This window comes from Myotis lucifugus, unplaced genomic scaffold, assembly GCF_000147115.1.
Source record: "Myotis lucifugus unplaced genomic scaffold, Myoluc2.0 scaffold_4, whole genome shotgun sequence".
Taxonomy (NCBI): domain Eukaryota; kingdom Metazoa; phylum Chordata; class Mammalia; order Chiroptera; family Vespertilionidae; genus Myotis; species Myotis lucifugus.
In genome coordinates this window covers 20,487,665-20,506,773 of record NW_005871052.1, presented here as the reverse complement: position 1 = coordinate 20,506,773, position 19,109 = coordinate 20,487,665, and the positions used below count along the sequence as shown (strand labels likewise).

The following is a 19,109-nucleotide window of genomic DNA, read 5'->3' as shown; positions in this document are numbered from 1 at the left end:
TATCTTGAGACCATGAAATGAACAATCATATTCTGACCCTACATCCTGTTCTAACTCCTTACAAATTTTTGATGCTGATTTGTACTCCTATTTAATAATTTCTGTAACAAAGATATTCAATCCCAGAGAGGAAAAAAGCTAAGAGAATTTACCTCCACCAGATCTGCATTTCAAGAAATATTGAATGGAGCAATTGTACCTGAAACAAAAAGACAAAAGTATGCAAAACTTTGAGTAGGATGACAAAATAGACAGACAGAAGGGGCAAAGTGCAACTTTTTTTCAAAACAGAGTATTAAACACTTAACTATATTATAAAGGTTAAAGGGGAAATGTCTATTTTTTATTGCTGACACTATTACCAATGTTCCCCACCCCCCCAACCCTGTGCTCTCCTCCACCCAGCCCCCACAGTGCCCACTGACCTTCACCACATTGTTGTCTGTATCCATGGGCCATAGATATATGTTCTTTGACTAATCTCTTCACCTTCTTTTATCCAGTCTCTCAGACAGCTGTCAATCTGTTCCATGTATTCATGCCTCTAGTTCTATTTTGTTTTTCCGTTTATTTTATTCATTAGATTCCACATATAAGTGAGATAATATGGTATTCGTCATTTTCTGACTGGCTTATTTTGCTTAGCATAATAATCTCTAGGTACATCCATTCCTTTGAAAAGGGTAACACTTTCTTTTTTAAAATTGCGTAGTATTCCACTGTGTATATGTACCACAGCTTCTTTATACAGTCATCTACTGATGGGGACTTGGGCTGCTTCCAGATCTTGGCTATTTTAAATAATGCTGCTATGAACATAGGAGTACATATATTTATTCTGATTGATGTTTCGGGATTCTTAGGATATATTCCCAGATGTAGATTGGTGGGTCAAAAGGCTGTTCTGTTTTTACTTTTTGAGGAAACTCCATACTGCTTTCCACAGTGACTATACCAGTCTGCATTCCCACCAACAGTAATATAACTTGATATGTGGTATTGTCATCCCTCCAACTTTGCTCTTCTATCTCTGAATTGCTCTGGCTATTTGGGATTTTTTTTATTCAATATAAATTTTTGGACAGTTTGTTCTAGGTCTGAGAAATATGCCGTTGGTATTTTAATGGGGATTGCAGATAGATTTGGGTAGTATGGACATTTTAATGATGTTTATTCTACCAATCCATGAACATGGTATATTCTTCCACTTGTTTATATCTTTTCACAGGGGTTGCCTAAGACCATCGGAAAACACATATATATAATCACTATGCTTTAATTATGTTCAATTTGTAACAATGAAAATACATCCTGCATATCAGATATTTACATTATGATTCATAACAGTAGCAAAATTACAGTTATGAAGTAGCAATGAAAATAATTTTATGGTTGGGGGTCACCACAACATGAGGAATTGTATTAAAGGGTTGCGGCATTAGGAAGGTTGAGAACCACTGCTCTAGTTCTATAAGTTGTAGGGTTAGATAAGTTATTACCAGTTTTTCTTTTCTTTTCTTTTCTTTTCTTTTCTTTTCTTTTCTTTTCTTTTCTTTTCTTTTCTCTTCTCTTCTCTTCTCTTCTCTTCTCTTCTCTTCTCTTCTCTTCTCTGTTTTCTTTATTTCTTTCTTTCTACCAGTTTTTTTCCTTCCTTCCTTCCATCCTTCCTTCCTTCCTTCCTTCCTTCCTTCCTTCCTTTCTTCCTTTCTTATTTTTTTAGCTAGGGGTGTAGTGTTATGAACTTCCCTCTCAGGACTGGTTTCACTGTGTCCCATAGATTTTGGATTGTTGTGTTTTCATTTTCATTTGTTTCCAAATTTTTTTTATTTCCTCTTTGATCTCTTTGGAAACCCATTCATTGTTTAATAGCATGCTATTTAGCCTCCAAGTGTTTGAATATTTTTCGATTGGTTTTTTTTTTTTTTGTAGTTTTCTAATATTATGGCATTGTGATCTGAGAAGATGCTTGATATGCTTTCAATCTTCCTGAATTTGTAGAGACTTCATCTGTGTTCTAAAATATGGTGTATCTTTAAAAATGTCCCATGTGCCCTTGAGAAGGATGTATATTCATTCCATAGCTTTGGGGTGCAATTTTCTGAAGATGTCTATTAATTCCATCTGATCTAGTGAGTCATTTAGAATTGGTGTTTCTTTGCTGATTTATTGTCTAGAGGATTTATCCAGTGATGTCAATGGTGTATTAAAGTCCCCTACTATGATTGCTTTGCTGCCGATCTCTGCCTTGATATCTTCCATAAGTTTTTTTATGCATTTGGGAGCTCCTGTATTGGGTGCCTATATGTTTACCAGAGTTATATCTTCTTGTTGAATCAATTCCTATAGTATTACTAAAGGCCCAGTGCACAAATTCATGCACCATTGGGGTCCCTCAGCCTGGCCTGCGGGATCAGGCCAAACGGGCTCTCCGACATCCCCCAAGGTCCCAGGTGGCAAGAGGGTGCAGGCCAGGCCAAGGGACCCCACTGGTGCCATGATAGGGGCCGTTGAGGGATGCGGGAGGTTGCCCAGCCAGGGAAGGACCGTGGGAGGGCTCCAGTGCGTGTCTGGCCCGTCTCGCTCAGTCCAGATTGGTTGGACCCCAGCAGCAAGCTAACCTACTGGTTGGAGCTCTGCTCCCTGGTGGTCAGTGCACGTCATAGTGACTGGTCAACTGATCGACTGTCTGCCCCCTGGTGGTCAGTGCATGTCGTAGCAAGCGGTTGAGTGGCCTTAGCATATCAATAGATATTACGCTTTGAATGGTTGAACAGCCGACTGGTCAACCGGTCAACCGGACACTTAACATATTAGGCTTTTATTATATAGGATTAAGTGGCCTGCCTTATCTCTTCCTATGGTCTTCACTTTGAGGTCATTTTTGTCAGATATAATTATTTCTATCCCAGCTTTTTTTTTTCCATTTCCATTTGCCTGAAAAATTTTTTCATCCATTCACTTTCAGTCTGTGAGACCTTTGTTCTGGGGTGGGTCTCTTGAAGACAGCGTGTGTGTGTGTGTGTGTGTGTGTGTGTGTGTGTGTGTGTATCATGTTTTTTATCCTTTCAGCTACCCTATGTCTTTTGATTGTAGCATTTCTTGCATTGCTAGCTTGATGGTAATAAACTCTCTTAGCATTTTTTTGTCTGCGAAGCTCCTGATTTCACCCTGACTTTGAATGATAGCCTTGCTGGATAGAGTATTTTTGGATTCAATCCCTTGCTTTGCATCACTTTGTATACTTCATTCCATTCCCTTCTGGCCTGTTGTGTTTCTGTTGAGAAATCAGTTGATGGTCTGATGGGAGATCCCTTATTTGTAACTTTCTGTTTCTCTCTGGCAGCCTTTAAGATTCTTACTTTGTTGTTGATGATTGCCAATTTAATTACAATTTGCCTTGGTGTCAGTCTTTTCGAATTCATCTTGATTGGGACTCTGTTCTTCTTGTACTTGTGTGACTTTTTTCTTCTCCAGGTCAGGGAAGTTTTTGTCATTATTTCTTCAAATTGTTTTTTATTTCTTTTTAAAAAAATATATCTTTATTGATTTCAGCGAGGAAGGGAGGGAGAAAGAGAGATAGAAACATCAGTGATGAAAGAGAATCATTGATTGGCTGCCTCCTGCATGTCTACCACTGGGGATCAAGCCTGCAACCTAGACATATGCCCTTGACCAGAATCGAACCTGGGACCCTGATGATCCATCCACTGAGCCAAACCAGCCAGGACTGTTTTTGATTTCTTCAAACTGGTTTTCTGTTAGTTGCTTAGCTTCCTCTCATTCTGGCACCCTTATTATGTTGATATTGTTTGTGTGTGTGTGTTTTCCCAGAGCTCCCTTAGGCTCTCCTCCTAATTTTTAAATTTTTTTTCAGTTGTTGCTCCTCTTTGGTGTTTTTTCTATCCTTTCTTCTATATCGCTGACTCAGTCCTCAGCTTCTTCTAGTCAACTGTTGATACCTTCTATTGTGTTCTTTATTGCAGCTATGTCATTCTTCATTTCCTCTTGATTCTTACACATGGTGAGTTTCTCATCCAGACGTTTGAGCATCCTTATAACCATTAATCTGAATTACTTCTCTGAAAAATTGCTTGCCCCCATATCATTTAGTTCTTTTCTAGTGATTCTTCCTTTTCTCCATTTGGGGATTATTTCTTTGTCTCTTCATTTTTGCTATTCCTTTGTAATTATTTCTATGTATTAGATCAAACTGCTATGCCACCTAAATTTTTTTGAATTGGTCTTATGTAGTAGATGCTTTGTGGAACCCATTGGTGAAGTCTCTCATTACTCCTGGATTGGGAGTTTTAGGGAGGCCCCCTACTTGAGATATTTGGGTGCTCCTGATGTAGTTCAAATGTTATTGTTTCATTCCTGGATGGAGTCTTTTCTCAGGGTGTCTGATTATGTGGCTCGCTTCCTACCACGTCGTGCCAACTGTTGTGGAGGTGCTGATCGAACAGCACAAAATACAACATGTCAAGACACAACACAGGACAAAACACAAATGTACACAAGACACCGTTAACCCCAATAAAAGTGACCACTGGAGAAAAGAGAATTAGGAAGGAGAAAGGAGAAAAAGAATGATAGCGAGAGCCCTAACCGGTTTGGTTTGGCTCAGTGGATAGAGCATCGGCCTGCGGACTGAAAGGTCCCAGGTTCGATTCTGGTCAAGGGCATGTGCCTTGGTTGCAGGCACATCCCCAGTAGGGAGTGTGCAGGAGGCAGCTGAATCGATGTTTCTCTCTCATCGATGTTTCTAACTCTCTCTCCCTTCCTCTCTGTAAAAAATCAATAAAATATATTTTAAAAAAAAGAATGATAGCGAGAAAAAAAAGAAAGACTGTAGGGATAAAACACAACAAAACAAACAAATAAACCAACAAGCACCAACAAAAAACACCCAGAAAAAAGTGGGGCAGGGTCTGTAGATGCAGAGATTAAATAGAGAAAATAAGGTTGAGGAATTGTACAAATAGGGGAAAGACTATGTTTTAGAATAGAGGAAGGAGAAAAGAAATGAGAAATGAAGAAAAAATACAAAGACATTTCATTTTTGAAAAGGAGAATAGAGGAGAGAGCAGAAAGGCCTAAATTTAGGAAGTGAAACAATTTTTAAAAAATTAGAAGAAAAAAAGAGAGAAAAAAATTGAATAGAGAAGAGAAAGGAAAGAGATGTGTAAATGGAATAGTAGCAGTGAAGAGGAAATCCTATATAATAAAGAGCCAGGGTGTAACTACCATTATGACCTAAGGCTCAACCAGACCGGAAGTCAGTGCTGTGTTGCCATGGTTGCAGGTCGACTATGCCGGGCGTGAGTCAGTCCAGGGCGGAGACAGTCCGGGGTTGGAGTCAGTCTGGAGTCAGTCCTGGCGGGAGTCAGTCCCGGTCCCGCTGCGAGTCAGTTCCGGGCAGGATTCAGTTCCGAGTGGGAGCCAGTCCTGGGCGGGAGCCAGTTCTGGGTGGGAGCCAGTCCTGGGTGGGAGTCAGTCTAGGTGGGAGTCACTCCTGGGTCATGTAAGTGGAAGCTGTAAGAAACAGAAACAAGGCAGACCTATCCCTCCACATGGGGAGATATTGGCAGAAGAACAGCAGGGAGCCAGAACTCCCACCATCTCATAACAATAATGAATACCCATCCCCCTCCCTCGACACACACACCTACAAACCTTGGGCCAAGTGGGGAACCTGGACTTATACTCTCTTCTTGAAATAATGAGGTGGCATCTCACCCTTCCCTTACCAGAGCAGTATCAAAGCAAAGCCAGATAACACAGGGTTGAAAAAGATCCAGAGTTTCATAATGCTCAAAGTTTCTAGGTTTCAATTATCAAATTATTCATACAAAGAAGCAGAAGGATCTAAAACTGAATAAAAAAGATAATAGATACTAACACTGAGATAGTAGAGATGATAGAGTTATTTGATAATAAGTTTAAAGCAGCCATCAAAATAATCTTTACATGAGTGATTTTGAACATCCTTAAATCACTGAAAGTCGCTTAAATGGGGGAAAAAAGTTATGGCAAGTAAATAGAAAGTCTCAGCAAAGAAAATGAAGCTATAAAGAAGAACCAAATGAAAATTATAGTACAGAAGAATATAATAACTGAAATAACTCAGTGAATAGGCTCAAAGCAGAATGGATGGAACAGAGGAAACAGGGAACTAGAAAATATAACAATAAAAATATCCAATGAGAATAAGGAGAACATGGGTTTGAAAACAACAACAGAAAAAGATCAGAACCACAAGAACCAGTGGAATCATAACAACAACAACAAAAATAAATAAATAAAACTGTAACATTTGGAGTCCAGGAAGAAATGAAAGGAGGTGAAGCTGAAAGACTACTTGAAGAAATAATGGCTGAAAACTCTTCCAATTGGTCAAAAGACAGAAATCCTCAATTTTAAGAAGGTGAGGAAATACAAAATGAGAGAAACCCAAAGATAGCAACACCCACATCATAGTCAAACTTCTGAAAAATAAAAACAAAGAAAAACATTTTGAAAGTTCTGAATGACAAATAACACTTTATCTATAAGGAAAAAGTAATTCTCATGACAATAGGTTTTCCAATAGAAACCATAAAGTCTAAAAATAAAAGAACTGTCAATAGAGTCCTATTTCCAATGAAAATATCCTTTAGCAATATGAGGAAAATCAAGGCACCTCAGGAAAGAGAAAACACAAATGTAAACAAGAATTGATAATGAATAATATCCAGATCTCAAAATATATATGAAATACATTCAATATCATCTCTCCAGGTAAACTCAAATTTATTCCTCCATTACTTACTTACCAGGATAGCTAAAATTAAATAGGTTTATAATGTTAATTATTGGCAAGTGTCTGCAGGATCTGGAACTCTCATTCACTGTAGGTGGTTGTATAACTTGGATAAAAGGATGCAAAACTGTATCTACTAAATCTAAACATATGCCTACAGCGTGAGTCATTAAATTTACTGCTTTTATATATCCAAAAGACATGAGCATATAGGTCCTCAAAATCATATGTGAAAGGATGTTTAGCGTATCTTTATTCATAATATTTTTAAAATAGAAACAACTTACAAATCTGCCTACAGGAAAATGGAAGGATGGTAGTAAATTCAAATACTAGAATACTACATACCTACAAAAAAAGAATAAAATCCTGATATGAAGAACAGTATGGGTTAATTTCATAGATATTATGTTGAGCAAAAGAAGTGAGACACAAATGAGAATACATCATATAAATCCACTAATATGAATTTCATGAACTGATGGTACTATCAATGATTATAAAGGTCAGAAAATTAAGAAATTCTGAGGGTAATAGTCAGAAAGGGGGATGAAAGAAACTTCTAAAATCTTGAAAAAGATTCTACATCTTATACTGGGTGTTACATATGTAAACAAGTTTGATCTCTACATTTATGTTTCATGCACAGGTGAAGTTAAATATAAGTGTTTTTTTTCTGGTTAATAGCTTATAATACTTTATTTTTTAATTTTTTTTAATTAAATCTTTATTGTTCAGATTACATTTGTTCCTCCTTCCTCCCCCCCCATAACTCCCCTCCTCCCAGTTCCCGCCCCACCCTCCACCCTCATTCCCCACCCACTGTCCTCATCCATAGGTGCACGATTTTTGTCCAGTCTCTTCCCGCATCTCCCACTCCCCTTTCCCCCCCAAGAATAGTCAGTCCATTCCCTTTCTATGTCCCTGGTTCATTATAATCGCCAGTTCATTCTGTACATCAGGTTATTTATTCACTTGATTCTTAGATTCACTTGTTGATAGATGCATGTTTGTTGTTCATAATTTGTATCTTTACCTTTTTCTTCTTCCTCTTCTTAAAGGATACCTTTCAGCATTTCGTATAATACTGGTTTAGTGGTGATGAACTCCTTTAGCTTTTCCTTATCTGTGAAGCTCTTTATCTGACCTTCAATTCTGAATGATAGCTTTGCTGGATAAAGTACTCTTGGTTGTAGGTTCTTGGTATTCAGCACTTTGAATATTTCTTGCCATTCCCTTCTGGCCTGCAAAGTTTCTGTTGAGAAATCAGCTGACTAGTATGGGTATTCCCTTGTAGGTAATTGAGTCTCTTTCTCTTGCTGCTTTTAAGATTCTCTCTTTGTCTTTTGCTCTTGGCATTTTAATTATGATGTGTTTTGGTGTGGTCCTCTTTGGATTCCTTTTGTTTGGGGTTCTCTGCGCTTCTTGGACCTGTAAGTCCATTTCTTTCACCAGGTGGGGGAAGTTTTCTGCCATTATTTCTTCAAATAGGTTTTCAATATCTTGCTGTCTCTCATCTTCTGGTACCCCTACAATTCTGATATTTGTACGCTTGAAGCTGTCCCAGAGGTTCCTTACAGTATCTTCGTATTTTCGGATTCTTTTTTCATTTTGCTTTTCCAGTTGGGTGTTTTTTGCTTCTTCACATTTCAAATCTTTGACTTGATTCTTGCGCTCCTCTGGTCTGCTATTGGGTGTCTGTATAATATTCTTTATTTCAGTCAGTGTATGCTTAATTTCTAGTTGGTTCTTTATCACAGCATCGAGGGTCTCATTAGATTTCTTGTAGATCTCAATAAGTTTATCGGCGGCTTCTAGACAGTTCTTGAGAGACCTTAAAAGTGTGGTTCTGAACTCAATATCCTCCCTTGATAGTTTTGTCCTGTTTCTTTGTCTCCACATTTTTTACGCTTTCTTGGTGCACACCCTAGTGGTCTTTGTGCGCAGTCTTGTTGTAGTTAAGCCTTGATTGTTGTAGTTAATACTAGAGGGATTTGACCTCCAGGCCGACTGGCTGTGAGAATCAGCTGTGTCTGCAGTGGGAAAACTTCTGTCCTCTGGGGAGGTGCTAATCTAGCCCTTGCCTGAGGCTATCTGGCAAATGGCTCTGCTCAGGGCTTGGGCGGGGCGGGTCGCATGGGATCAACAGGGCAGGCGGAGGGAGCAGTTATGGCTGCTCTCAGTCCCGTTCCCAGAGGCTCTGCTTCTTAGAACCCCAGCAAACACTGCAAACCTCGGAGAGAAAGCTGTCCTCACGTTTTAACTGATGCCAGACAATCCCGCCTCTCCCGTTTGAGTCTGAGTCCCTAGAGACTCGCCCGGATCTGGAGCCGAGTCCGAGACTCCCTTCCGATTGAAAACGACAACCGCGCCCTCAGCCACCAGCCCGCTTTGCGCGCGCACCTCGGTACCTTTGTATTTTCCACACTGCGCCTCCTCTGAGCCTCGGTATGCTGTTCTCTTTCCTTCTAGTTGAAGAGTCTCTCCTCAGCCAGCCTTCCTGTGGTTCTGGGTGATGTCCGTTCCGTTTTTTAGTTGTATTTTTGAAGTGGTTGTTTGCGGCAGCAATCTCCGGTGTTTACCTATGCCGCCATCTTGGTCCCCCCCCTTCAAATATAAGTGTTTTCTAGCACTGCAAGTCGCTTATTATTTGAGCTTGGGTTCCTCAACTTTCAGAGTCCATGCTAGTCTCCGTTATGTCATATTACCATCTGAAGATAAATAGTGACATCAAGATCTAATTCTACAGCTCAGTAACCCTGAAAAATGAAAGAGGATTTATCCTGATTAAAAACTCTGAAGACTAAAGCCCTTGATGTACAGGACCAGAGGGTGCAGAATTTTCAACCCTGGCTCCTAATACCACTTTATTTACTCGTATGCCATGCTATCCATAATACCAAGACCATACTATAATTTTCCTGTAGGCTTCAGTCTTTACCACACTGGTTCAAGGAGCAAAAGCTTCTTTGGCTTGCCCATTTCAATATGGATAATACTTTACAAAACCACACAAATTTCCTTGTTCCATACTGGGCCCTAAGAGAAGAGAAAAACACGGACTCTGACATCTGACTTTTTCCTTATTTCCATAACCCTCCCAGATTGGAAGGGCAAATTTTGCTTATTTCTCTCTACATCATGTCTTCCTTCTACCCAAGGGCAGTAAGACCCTTGACTCAGCCTACAGAGACAGAACAGGAATCTTCTGAACACTTCCAAAGAAACTGAATGATTTGAGTTCTCCAGACCAGATCCTTGATAGATCACTCATATTTTATAAAGCTCCTTTCTTTGGTCTATTGAGCCCATCATTCCAATAAGTGTGAAGCTCCCATAATATCAAGACTTACAATAGATGAAAATACATCTGAAAAAAATTTAATATTGCATTTCCATTGCAAATACTTTTGTCACCGTTAGAGTCAAGAGTCTACATGCCACAAATGAACTCAGTACACAAGCTTTTATAAATCTATCAAGTCAAGAAGACTTGGATTGACTGAGTTTTATCAATAATGGGTGGCAAACAGAACAGCAAATTCAGATCCTGCCACTTAAACCATATGAGCCCTGCCTCATCCTCTGCGAAATCCTTTATTGAAATGTGAAAATGTTTTATAAATTTCAGTGTTATTACATACAAGACTGTTTTTGAAATCATTAAAATTCTTGCTTCACTAATTTAAAAAAAAAAAAAAAAAACTCTGAAGAAATCATACTAACAATTCAATATAATTCACCAGATATTCTGTATAAAATATCATCTCAAATGGAGTACCATTTATGATTCAATAGTTGGAATTTAAGAGGAAGTAAAAGAGTAGGTCTTTTGTTATTCTCATAGTTTATGGGCGCAGTAGTAATACTGATAAACTATTGAAAAAGTAGGTTTTTACTTTTTCTACAAATATTTAAATTGTTTGGGTAATACCAAAAGACTAAATTTTTAGCCTAAACATACTTTAATATGTTTTTATTGTTAATTTTAGAGAGGAAGGGAGAGGGAGAGGAAGATAGAAACATCAATGATGAGAGAGAATCATTGATCGGCTTCCTCCTGCATACCCCACACTGGGGATCTAGCCTGCAACTCGGGCATGTGCCCTGACCAGGAATCGAACTGTGACTTCTTGGTTCATAGGTTGATGCTCAACCACTGAGAAACACCAGCCAGGCAGCGTAAACATACTTTAACACTTGGAGTGCGGGTGAATTTCCCGCCAAAATATAAGATGGCTCTGTCTTTTGGTTTTGTTCCATCCACCAAAAGGGTGGATTACAAACAAATATTTGGTAATACGCAGTTACAATCGGCCCGAGTTTACACGTTTCCCGCACTCCACCGCAAATCTATATGAACCGAGTTAAAGACGGCTCCCGCGGAGTATGCACAATTCACGCGAGCCGACTTAACTCGTTTCCCGCACTCCAAGTGTTAAAAAGTGACTGTCATATATTGGGAAATGAGACGTTAAAGTAATATGTAATCCTAAATAATAAAAGGCTAATATGCAAATTGACCAAGCAGCAGAACGACCGATCGCTATGAATGCACTGACCACCAGGGGGCAGATGCTCAATGCAGGAGCTGCCCCTGGTGGGCAGTGCGCTCCCACAGGGGGAACGTCGCTCAGCCAGAAGCCCTGAGCCAGGCTCACTGCTGGCAAGTGCAGCAGTGGTGGCAGGAGCCTCTCCCATGGGGAGCAGGCCTAAGCCATCAGTTGGACATCCACCGAGGGCTCCTGGACTGCAAGAGGGCACAGGCTGGGCTAAGGACCTCCCCCCACCCCGTGTGGACGAATTTCGTGCACCGGGCCTTAGTTAGATATATGACTAAATCAACAGTGTCTAGAACAGTGATGGCGAACCTTCTGAGCTCAGTGTATCAGCATTTTGAAAACCCTAACTTAACTCTGGTGCCATGTCACATATAGAAATTTTTTGATATTTGCAACCATAGTAAAACAAAGACATATTTTTGATATTTATTTTATATATTTAAATGCCATTTAACAAAGAAAAATCAACCAAAAAAATGAGTTTGCATGTCACCTCTGACACGCGTGTCATAGGTTCACCATCACTGGTCTAGAATAATAACACATCAATAAAGCAGATAAAGAATATCCACTTTTAAAAAGGGGGGGAAAAGAAGGAAATAGAAAACCTAAATAAAAACTGGAGGAAAGACAGAGAAGTGAGGAACAATATGGTGCAAAAAAAGGAAAAATAAAATAAGATACAATGAAAAAAAATAATTAAAAAAATTTTAATAGAAATCTATACTAATAAAATTGTAATATGCTAATTAGACCAGACATCCTTCAGACGTCCTTCCGACATCCTTTTGGACAAAGCCACCATGGTGGGGGCTTAGGCAGAGGCAGTTAGGGGCCATCAGGCCAGCAGGGAAGAGTGGTTAGGGGCAAACAGGCAGGCAGGCAGAGTGGTTAGGGGCGATCAGGCAGGCAGGCAGGTGAGCGGTTAGGAGCCAGTAATCCTGGATTGCTAGAGGGATGTCCGACTGCTGGTTTAGGCCAGATCCCACAGGGACATCCCCCAAGGGGTCCCGGATTGGAGAGGGTACAGGCTGGGCTGAGGGTACCCCCACAACCCCTGCACAAATTTTGTGCACTGGGCCTCTAGTTTAAAAATAAAAAAGTGAAGTGTTCACTTCATCGAAATTTCAATGACCAATGGGAGCTGGTTTAGTACCCCACTCTTCTGTCTGCTAATTCTGGGCTTCCTGTTAGGTACTTAGGTGCTGGCCACTGTCAGGCACTGTCTTTCAGCATTTAGCACCCTGCTTGAATCTCCAAGTGATCTACAGGTCCTCTGCTTGGGTCTGTCTCCACAGGCTTTGGCTGCAAGCAGGTGGGGCCAATCTGCCCTGTTTGCCAGCTGTCAGTCTTAATCACTCAAGCGTCTGTTTCTGACAGGGCTTTAGGTGGGGTTGGCGCTGTTTCACTTTCATGGAGTAAGATGGGTGTTTTTTCCTGACCCAGAGCTACTTACTTCTCCACGAGTGACTCAAAACATTACTCTGGCCCTGGTTAGTCAGAGATTGTTGTATGGAGACCAATGGGGTTGGCTAGCAACTTGGAGTTTTTGTCAGTCTGGTTCCCAGAATAATGGGGCAGATGGCCCCTCTTCCAATTCAGTCACTGAGGGCTCTTTGGGCCTATGCAGACCTTTAAATTTGGCCTCTGCCTTTGTTTCCTTTGTGTAGTTCAAAAAGCTGGCAGGGTGTGGCAGTCTGTATTACCTGCCTTGAGGCTACTCTGAGGGGCTGGCTCTTCAAGGGAGAAATGGCCGCTTAGGTTTGGAAGCTTAAGAATGTCCCAATACCGGACTCCTGGCCACATATCCCTGCCCTGCTTACCCCCCAGCCTCTCCTCAGGCACCTGAAGTTTGTGCCTCTCTCTTTGTGTCAAAGCCTCCGATGAGTGTTTGCAATTGAAAAGTCCTATGTTCTGGGTTTAGTGAATAGAAGCAAAGACAAAACAACCATGATACGGTGGGTTTCTCTCCCCCTAACCTGTGTTCCGCCAGCAGCCTTTCGTGGTGCCGCCTTTTTGCTGCAGTGGTCTTAGGTCCAGATTCCCTGGCCAAAGCAGGCATGTGGCTTTTCCTTTCCACAGTTGGATGTTATGCCTGTTGCCAAGGGACCTGGCTTTGGTGCAACGCAGCTTCCTCCTCACCATCTCAGCCTGCTGGCTGACTGTCCCTCTCCAGCCCAGATCCCCATTCCTACTGTTCTCCATGCGTCCTCTGCCCTTCCTTGTTGTAAATTGTCTCCTCAGCTTTGTCTAATTTGTTAATTCTGGGTGGATGTTTTCTGATTTAGTTGCTTTTCCAGTTTGGCCCGGGATGAGGTGCACGACAGGTCTGCCTATTCGGCCGCCATTTTCTCTACCCCACAAATCTCACTCACAACACTATATTAAAAGGATTATATGTCATGATCAATGGGGTTTATTTCAAGAGCACAGGTTCCGTTCATCATTCACAAATCAATCAGTGTGATACCCAACTTTAACAAAATAAGAGATAAAAATCATATATCAATAGATGTAGAAAAATTATTTGGCAAGAAACAGTATCCATTTTTTATTAAAACACATGGCAAAGTGTATGTAGAAAGAAAGTACCTCAACCTAGTAAAGGCCACATATGATAAATAATCAGCCAGTGTTATACTCCATGGTGATAAACTGAAAGCTTTTCCTCTAATATCAGGAACAAAACAGCTTGCCCACTCTTACTACTATTATTCAACATAGTATTGAAAGTTCTAGTCAGAGCAATCATACAATAAAAGAAAAAATAAAAGACATCAATCTACAAAAATGTGTTCTGTTTCTGTATATTAGAAAGATAAATTCCATTTACAATTTTCAACAAAAAGAAATAAACAACAGTAGAAGTGGAAGACGTGTATACTAGAAAGTACAAGACACTGTTGAAAACACAAATAAATGGAATTATTCATGGATCAGAATAATTAACATTGTATAAATGGCCATATTACTTAAAGCAATGTACAGATTTAATGCTATTCCCATCAAAATCCCGATGGCATTTTGTCAGAAATGGTACAAAATTTCCCCAAATTTCTATGGAACCACAAAATATACTGAATAGCCAAAGCAATCCTGATGAAAATAAAAACAAAGGTGAACAAGGTATCACACTCCTTGACTTCAGACAATACTACAGAGCTACTTACTCCAAACAGTATGATATTGGCAGAAAAAAACAGATACATAGACCAATGGAACAGTATTGAGAGCTCCGAAATAAACCCACACATATATGGGCAACTAATTTTCATCAAAGGAGCTAAAAATATACAATGTAGAAAGGAACATCTTCAATAAATGGTTCTGGGAAAACTGGAAAGCCACATGTGAAGGAATGAAAATAGACTGCTAACTGACACCATACAGAAATATAACGGAAAATAAAGACTTGGAAATCAGACCTCAAACAATAAAATACTTAGAAGGAAAAATAAGCACTAAACTTATGGATCTTGGTCTAATAGGGATTTTTGTGAAGTTGACTCCAAAAGCAAGGAAAGTAAAAGCAAAAATAAATAAATGAATACATTAAAGTAAAATGCTTCTGCACAGCTAAAGAAACCATCAACAAAACAAAACAACAACAAAAAACAACCAACCAAGTTAGAGAAAAGGTATCTGCAAACAATACTTCCGATAAGTAGATATATAAAGAACTCATACATCTCAACAACAACAAAAAAATCTGATTAAAAATGTTTAGAACTCTTCCATTGAAGACCTACAGGTGACTAACAGCTATATGAAAAGATGCTCATCATAAGGGACATGCAAATCAAAACCACAATGAAATACAACCTCATGCCTATTAGAAATAATAAGTGTTAGAGAGGGTGTGGATAAAAGGGATCTCTCACACACCTCCAGTATGAATGTAAATTGGTTCCGCCACTATGGAAAATAGTATGGAGGTTTCTGAAAAAATTCAGAATTCCCTTTTCTGAGCGTCTACCCCAAAAATTTGAAAACACTAATTCACAAAGATATTTGCTTAATGTATAGTGGCAGAAAGCAGATCGGTGGGGCTTGGGGGCTGGAGGGAGAGGGAGAGGTGGGATGGGAAGAAAAGGAGAGATCACAAAAGAACACAGAAATCTTTGGGTCTTGGGTATGTATATTAGTTTGACAGGTGATGGTTTCACAGGTGGATATATATGTCCAAACATACCAAACTGTACACTTTAAATATGAGCAGTATGTCATATGTATATCAATAAAGCTGTTAAATAAAAAAAAACAAAAAAAAACAAAGATATTTGCACTTATATGTTCATTTCAGCATTATTCACAATAGCCAAAACATGAAAACAGCCTAAATGTCCTTCTACTGATTATTGTATTAAGAAGATGTGGTACATACTATACAGTGGAATACATCTCAGCCATCAAGATGAAATATTGCCTTTTGCGACAACATAGATGGATCTTGAGAGTGTTATGCTAAGTGAAATTTATCTGATAGAAAAGTACAAGAACAGTATGATTTCACTCATATGTGAGATTTAAAACAATAAAGCAACAAAAAGCAAACTCAAAGATACAACAGAATGGTGTTTACCAGAGGGAAAGGGGAATAGGGGTAGAGGAGGAAAAATATAAAAGGGCTCAGATATATGGTGACAGAAGACTAGGCTTTAGGTAGTGAACTCAAAATAGTTCACAGATGTTGTATTATAAAGTTACCTACCTGAAATTTATGTAATATTATTTACCAATTTTACCCCAATAAATTTAATTTAAACAGACACATAGTATAGCTATACAAAAATATTTTCTTTATATCTTTATTCTATAAGTTTTATATTTACTTTTTTGATAAAAAGACATAAGCACACACATTAGCTTAGGCTGACATGGGATCAGTGTCATCAGTATCACTGTCTTCTACTTCCACATCTTATCTCACTGGAAGGTCTTCGGGGGCAGTAACACACATGGAACTGTCATCTTCTATGCTAATGGTGCCTTCTGGAACACCTCCTGATGGAACTCCCTGAGGCTCATTTAGAGGAGGTGTCACTCTTCAGGAATATATCCATAGTGGTTTGCTTGATTTATTTCTTTTTTCATCATAGATTTACTTGTAAACAGATAATGCACCATGAACATTCCTCTGTTTTGATGAAAACCTTTCATAATCGGGTTCCGTATTTTCAAACTTTTTAAGGAGCATGTTGCCAAACCCTTCATTGTAAATTTTCTTGGGGGGCCCTTCTATTCCTTCTCTGGTTTCCTTTTCTCTTGCCTCTTCTTCAGCTCTGCATTCCTGTTCCTATTCCTACAACTCCTTATCGGCACCTCTAGGAGTTCCTCAATGCCATCATCCACAGACTAGGTTAAAGTTTATCATCTCTATCACAGCCTTGCTGATTTTGCAATCTTTGCTCTATTGTGTTATGATGTGTCTATGAAGTAGGAATTTTTCAGCTCAATTATAATGTTACAGGACCATTGTCATATGTGCTATCCATCGTTGACTGAAATGTTATGCAGCGCATTACTAATTGATTTTCAAATGTTAAACCAGCCATGCATGCCTAAAATGAAATCCACTTGGTCATGTTGTGTAATTATTTTTATGCATTATTAGATTTGATTTGGTGAGAATTTTAAAAACTTATTTCATGAGAGATAGAGGTTAATAGTTTTCCTGTCGTGTAATGTCTTTGTCTCGTTTTGGTATTAGTGTGATGCTGGCCTCATAGAATGAGTTAGAAAATGTTCCCATTATCTCTGTTTTTCTGGAAGAGATGAATGGTTTTTACAAATTAAGTACTTTGTCCAGTGTTGTTCTTGTTTTGCCTTGCTAATCAAATCTACCTTTACTTCTTTTGTCCTTTATGTTTTTTCTCTTCTGATCCTTTTGGGACAGTAGAGATAGGTAAAAAAAAACTAAACTCTTTATTCCTTTACATATCTGTTAGGTCCTTTTTGGCAGCAGTAGTTACATATCCCTTAATTGTCAGAGGCTACTGTAAAAGAAATTAATGTTTTTTTCAGGTGTACAATTTTTTTAATCTTTATTGTTGAGATTATTACAGATGTCCCTGCTACCCCCCTCCCCCACTGTCCCTCTCCACCTGGTTCTTGCCCAACCCTGGCCTTCGCCACCCTAATGTCTCTGTCCATAGAGAATGCATATATGCATATAAGATTTTTTGTTTAATCTCTTCCCACCCCCTTCCCCCTGAGAATCATTAATCTGTTCTATTTCCATGCCTCCGATTCTATTTTATTAACCAGTTTATTCTGTTATTAGATTTCTTATTCGTTTATTTTTATTTTTAGGTTCAATTGTTGATAGGTATGTATTTGTTGCCATTTTCTTGTTCATATTTTTTATCTTTTTCTTTTTCTTCTCCCTGTTCTTAAAGAATACTCTTCACCATTTCATACAATACTTGTTTGGTGCTGATGAACTCCTTTAACTTTTTCTGGTCTGTGAAGCTCTTTATCTGATCTTCAATTCTAAATGATAGCTTTGCTGGGTAGAATAATCTTGGTTGTAGGTCCTTGCTATCCATCACTTTAAATATTTTTTGCCACTCCCTTCTGGCCTGCAGTTTCTGTTGAGAAATCAGTTGGCAGTCATATGAGCATTCCTTTGTAGGTCACTAACTGCTTTTCTTTTGCTGCTTTATGAGATTCTCTCTTTGTCTTTAACCCTTGGCATTTTAATTATGATGTGTCTTAGTGTGGTCCTCTTGGGGTTCCTCTTGTTTGGGACCCTCTGTGCTTCCTGGACATGTAAGTCTATTTCTTTCACCAGGTAGGGGAAGTTTTCTGTCATTATTTCTTCAAATAGGTTTTCAATATCTTGCTCTCTCTCTTCTTCTGGCACCCCCTTAATGCGAATGTTGGTAAGCTTGAAGTTGTCCCAGAGGCTCCTTACACTATCTTCATATTTTTGGATTCTATTTTCTTTTTGCTCTTCTGGTTGGGTGTTTTTTGCTTCCTCAGAATCCTCTACTGTTGTTTTCATGTATATCAGTGGTTCTCAACCTTCCTAATGCCGCGACCCTTTAATACAGTTCCTCATGTTGTGGTGACCCCCAACCATAAAATTATTTTCGTTGCTACTTCGTAACTGTAATTTTGCTACTATTATGAACCGTGATGTAAATATCTGATATGCAGGATGTATTTTCATTGTTACAAATTGAACATAATTAAAGCATAGTGATTAATCACAAAAACAATATGTAATTATATATGTGTTTTCCGATGGTCTTAGGCGACCCCTGTGAAAGGGTCGTTCGACCCCCAAAGGGGTCGTGACCCACAGGTTGAGAACCGCTGCTGTATACTATTCTTTATTTCAGTCAGTGTATGATTAATTTCTGACTGGTCCTTTTCCATTTTTTGGAGGTTTCTAGAAGATTCTTGAGTAACCTTATAACCATAGTTTTGAATTCTATATCCAGTAGTTTGCTTGCATCCATTTCTTTCATTTGTGACATGTTTCTTTGTTTCCACATTTAGGCTGCTTCCCTGTGTTTGTTTCTATGTATTGGGTAGAGCTGCTATGTCCCCTTGAGTTGGTAGAGTGGCCTTGTGAAGTAGGTGTTCTATAGGGCTCAGTGGCTGAGCCTCCCCAGTCACCTGAAGTGGGAGCTCTAGGTGTACCCGTTTGTGGGATGTGAGCACAGTCTTATTGTAGTTGAGACTTGATTGCTGTTGGTGTTACTTGGAGGAATTGACCTCCAGGCCAATTGGCTGTGAGG

The 19,109-nt window shown here is 39.2% G+C and overlaps 1 protein-coding gene across 1 annotated transcript in view; it reads left to right on the top strand.

Annotated features, from left to right (window-relative positions):
- The window catches only part of ABCB7 (ATP binding cassette subfamily B member 7), a 173,803-nt gene that overhangs the window by 108,793 nt on the left and 45,901 nt on the right, over window positions 1-19,109 (top strand). The gene's annotated exons all lie outside the window — the stretch shown is intronic.